The sequence below is a fragment of the Ovis canadensis genome, chromosome 13, assembly GCF_042477335.2.
Source record: "Ovis canadensis isolate MfBH-ARS-UI-01 breed Bighorn chromosome 13, ARS-UI_OviCan_v2, whole genome shotgun sequence".
NCBI lineage: Eukaryota > Metazoa > Chordata > Mammalia > Artiodactyla > Bovidae > Ovis > Ovis canadensis.
In genome coordinates, this window is record NC_091257.1 from 66,553,214 (window position 1) to 66,558,431 (window position 5,218).

Here is a 5,218-nt window from a genome sequence, read left to right on the forward strand (position 1 = left end):
TTAAATTTCACTTTTTTTCTGTTGTGCATCTGTGGGGTTTGCCAAATACATAATATCACATATTCACCATTACAGTTTCATGCAGAGTAATTTCACTGCCCTAAAAATTCCCTGTGCTTTACCTGTTCTTCTGCTGAACACCTTGTGACCACTGATCTTTTTACTATCAATAGTTTTGCCTCTTTCAGAATGTCAAATACTAGGCTTCTTTCACTTAGTAATATGTATTTAAGATTCCTTCATGTTTTTTCATGGATTGACAGCTCATTTCTTTTTGGTACTGAATAATGTTATTCCATTTTACATATGTAACACAGTTGATTTATCCATTCACCCACTGAAGGACAGCTTGGTTGCTTTGGCAATTATAAATAAAGCGTCTATAAACATTTGTGTACTGGGGTTTGTGTAGACATAAGTTTTTAACTTAATTGGGGATATATCTAGAAGTGTGACTATAGATCATATGGTAAGACTATGTTTAGCTTTGTAAGAAGCCACCAAACTATATTCCAAAGTGGCTCTACCATTTTTGCATTCCCACCAGCAGTGCGTGGGAGTTGTTGCTCCACATCTTTGTCAGCATTTGGCGTTGTCAGTGTTCTGGATTTTCACCATTCTAATAGTTGTGTAGTGGTATCTCATTGTTGTTTTAATTTGCAATACCACACATGTTGTTTTAATTTACAATACCACAATGAAATGTGATGTTCGACATCTTTTCATATGCTTATTTGCCATCTATGTCTTCTTTGGTGAAGTATCTGTTCAGATGTTTTGCCCATTTTTATTTATTAATTTTTTAATTTTTATTTTTGGGGCTATGCCTCACAGAACACAGGGTCTTATTTCCCTGGCCAGGGATCAAACCCAGGCCACCTGCATTGGGAGCCTGAAGTCTTAACCACTGGACCACCAGAGAATTCTCTGCCCATTTCTAAATGGAGTTGTTTGATTTCTTCCTTTTTTTAAAGGATTTATTTATGATTTTTGTGTTTTTGGCTGTGGTGGGTCTTTGTTGCTGAATGCAGGCTTTCTCTAGTTGCGATGTGTGGTGGGTTTCTCACTGCGGTGGTTGGCACACGAGCTTCAGCAGTTGCAAGACGTGAGCTCAGTAGTTGTGGCTCACAGACTGGAGCACTGGCTCAGCAGATGTGGAGCACTAGCTTAGTTGCTCCAGGGCGTGTAGTTCGTCCCAGACCAGGGATCTACAGGTGTCTCCTGTACTGCAAGGCAGATTCTTTACCAATGGGCCACCAGGGAAGCTGTTTGATTTCTCATTGTTGAGTTTTAAGAATTCTTTTTGTATTTAAATGCAACCTTTTATCAGATATGTTTTGCAAACATATCTGATAAAACATATCTGTATCTGTGCTTATCTTTTCATTCTCTCAATGGATTGCCTTTTCTTTATGTCTTTTTTCCTTCATGCATATGATCATTCCACAGCTCCTGAGTTTATTTGCCTTCAATTCAGCTACAAGCAGGTGCCAAATAGTGTCTCTTAGTCCCAGTTCCAGATTTTTGGGAGAGACTGTTATTTGACCAGTTTGGTGAAGTGGAAAATTAATTATGGCTGGATGGTGTGGTGACTTTAAGGTAGCTGGAAGGGGATCTGAGAAATATAACTTTAGTTTTCTAGCCTTTCCTCTGCAGTACAGGAAAATAAACCAGAAGGAGGTGGGAGGGGAGTGGGAACCCTCCACGTAAATACAGGAAATAGAGCCTGGTGGGTGGTTGGCAGGTTGCTGCTATGGTGCAGTAATTGTAGGTAAAGAAACTCATCCGATATAGGAGACAAATCGAACAGCAAAATTTCCCACAATCAGTTCCAATCCTCAGAACTTTTTCTATTTTTAGATATTCCAGAGTTTTCACATCATAGTTTTAAATAGTATACTTTACCTTGGTTTCTCAATTTAGCAACTCAGAGAATATCTAATAATGCCTCATCATTAAAGCAAGAATTTAAATCACACTGTCTCTCATCTGAGTCTGAGTGAACTCCGGGAATTGGTGATGGACAGGGAGGCCTGGCGTGCTGCGATTCATTGGGTTGCAAAGAGTCAGACACAACTGAGCGACTGAACTGAACTGATCTCTCATCTATCCATGTCTGCTTTCTCAATTGTGTTAGCTATATTATTACTGCAGTCTTATTTTTTGTGTTATTCAAGTTTTAAATACTCTGTGTTTGAAACTTATTTCCTTTCTCATCAACTTCGGACAGAATTTCTTGAGCCCTGCCCTCTAAGCCGTCTGCCATCTTCCTTCCCGCCTCCTTCTAATTTCTGGTGGTTTTGTCTTTGCATTTCCATGGTCAAAGTTTATAATACTTCTATTCTGTATTATAATTATAACTAAATCTTCCACTGTTTATTTTCAAATTGAAAACCAACCAATTTTATGATTATATAAGCATTATTTACTGCAGATTTAAGTAATAAGATAACTCTGCTGAGAAGGAAATGTATAGCCATTTCCTCCACCCTGTGCTGCTTGAGGCAGAATATTTGCTGCCTCAAATCATGCCTCAGATGCGTTTGCTTCATATTTTATTCCTGGAATAGATTTTGTTGTTTCTGTTTTTCTAATTGCCTTTTTTTTCCTCTCTCTCTTTCTGAGGGAAGAAACAGATGTTGTCTCCATTACGTTACCACAGTCTACTGGCCATAATCACTGTCCCATGCCAGATCCTTCATCTGGGTAGTGAGATGTGGTAGCTGTTGTTGAGTTTATCCAGCATTCCATTCACCTCTCCTTTCTTTTGGTGAACTGCTGCTCCCCACTCCAATGGTGTGACTTGGAGTTTTTTCCCCAATTGCAGTACCTTCAAGGGTGGGCTGTACCCAATGCCTGGCAGTTCACCTTTATGGTGACTGATGAGGGTTGAACACACAACTAATGTGACAATAACTGGAGTCCAATGGAACTTGGTCAGTGGCTATTGAGAATGAGAGGCACTCACCCCTTTAGCTTCAGGTAGGGCTTGACCCAGGAACTCTAATGGTGTCATCAAGGGCCCAGAGTCACTGTATCTTTCTTCTGCTCTCCTGTTTTCGCCATTCCCTGGCTCCCAGGTGGTCTGCCAGGAGCAACATGTTTATCTCATGTAGCGAATGTGGGGGTTGGGGAGTCAATCTCATCCAATTCACAGAACTTGAGAATATAGGTGGGAAATCAGTATTTTTGTTTTTTAATCAAAAAAGAGAATGAATTCATTTTGTACACTCAAACCACAGATGTTCACACTCTTTTGATTGAATTTCTTTTCATTTCAGTGATTCTAGCTTAAATTTCCAAGTATTATTTCTTACTTTATTTTCACAGCTTCCCCTTTTTGGTTTATAAATGTAATAGCATTAGAATCTTTTTATAAATTTTCTTCTGTTCCTTATCTATTTCCTCTGGGATCAGTTTTTCACCTTTTATTTAATTTATTAAAGAGGCAGAACAGTTGAATGATTCAGAGTATAGTGCAAGAAACAGGCTGCCTGGATTCAGATTCTATCTCTCTGCCCTTTACTAGCTAGGTAAGCCTCAGTCAAGTTATGTTGCCTTTTTGTGACTCAGTTTCCCAGAAAGTGATAATAGCACCTAACTCAGAGGGTTGTTACATGAGTTGCATGCATGCTAAGTTGATTCAGTCCTGTCCAACTCTTTGCGACCATATAAACTGTAGCCCGCCAGGCTCCTCTGTCCATGGGATTCTCCAGGCAAGAATATTAGAGTGTGTTGTCATGCTCTCCTCCAGGGAATCTTCCCAACACAGGCCAGGAATTGAACCTGTTTTTCTTACATCTCCATTGGCGGGTTTTTTTTACCACTAGCGCTGCCTGGGAGGCCTCATTACATGCATACTAAATGTAAAATGCTTAGACCATGGACAGGTCCACAATAAACCCTGAAAAGGTATTTACTATTCTTTTCTTTATCTCTCTTTGTTTCCCCACCACCACCACCATCATCTCCTTTCACTAAGAATAATGACAAGGAAACAAGAATTCTTCTTCCAGTCAAATACACTTCTGCTCCCTCTTATTGATATTTTTATGACAACTGCCAGGTAGTACAGAATACATTCAGTTGGTTCCACCCAGATATGTGTCCATTTTATGACCATATATTGTCACCTTGCTTATTTAACTTATATGCAAAGTACATCATGAGAAACGCTGGGCTGGAAGAAGCACAAGCTGGAATCAAGACTACCAGGAGAAATATCAATAACCTCAGATATGCAGATGACACCACCTTTATGGCAGAAAGTGAAGAGGAACTAAAAAGCCTCTTGATGAAAGTGAAAGAGGAGAGTGAAAAAGTTGGCTTAAAGCTCAACATTCAGAAAACTAAGATCAAGGCATCCGGTCCCATCACTTCATGGGAAATAGATGGGGAAACAGTACAAACAGTGTCAGACTTTATTTTTTGGGGGTCCAAAATCACTGCAGATGGTGATTGCAGCCATGAAATTAAAAGACGCTTACTCCTTGGAAGGAAAGTTTTGACCAACCGAGATAGCATATTCAAAAGCAGAGACATTACTTTGCCGACTAAGGTCCATCTAGTCAAGGCTATGGTTTTTCCAGTGGTCATGTATGGATATGAGAGTTGGACTGTGAAGAAGGCTGAGCGCCGAAGAATTGATGCTTTTGAACTGTGGCGTTGAAGACTCTTGAGAGTCCCTTGGACTGCAAGGAGATCCAACCAGTCCATCCTAAAGGAGATCAGTCCTGGGTGTTCTTTGGAAGGAATGATACTAAAGCTGAAACTCTAGTACTTTGGCCACCTCATGCGAAGAGTTGACTCATTGGAAAAGACTCTGATGCTGGGAGGGATTGGGGGCAGGAGGAGAAGGGGACGACAGAGGATGAGATGGCTGGATGGTATCACCGACTTGATGGACATGAGTTTGAATGAAGTCTGGGAGTTGGTGATGGACACGGAGGCCTGGCGTGCTGCAATTCATGGGGTCGCAAAGACTCACACACGACTGAGTGACTGAACTGAACTGAACTGAATGATCCAGTTGCAAGTTCATTAAGATGGGTATATGTGTAGATAAATATAGTGGATACATATATTTATATATGGCTCATATCTGGATAAGGGTTTGGGACGGTGCAAGACCTTAAAATTATACATGCTCAAAATGGGCTCTTTGCCCAGTGCTATTCTTCGTTAATCCTTCTCCTTTTGTTGGTTTTTCTCAGTTGTC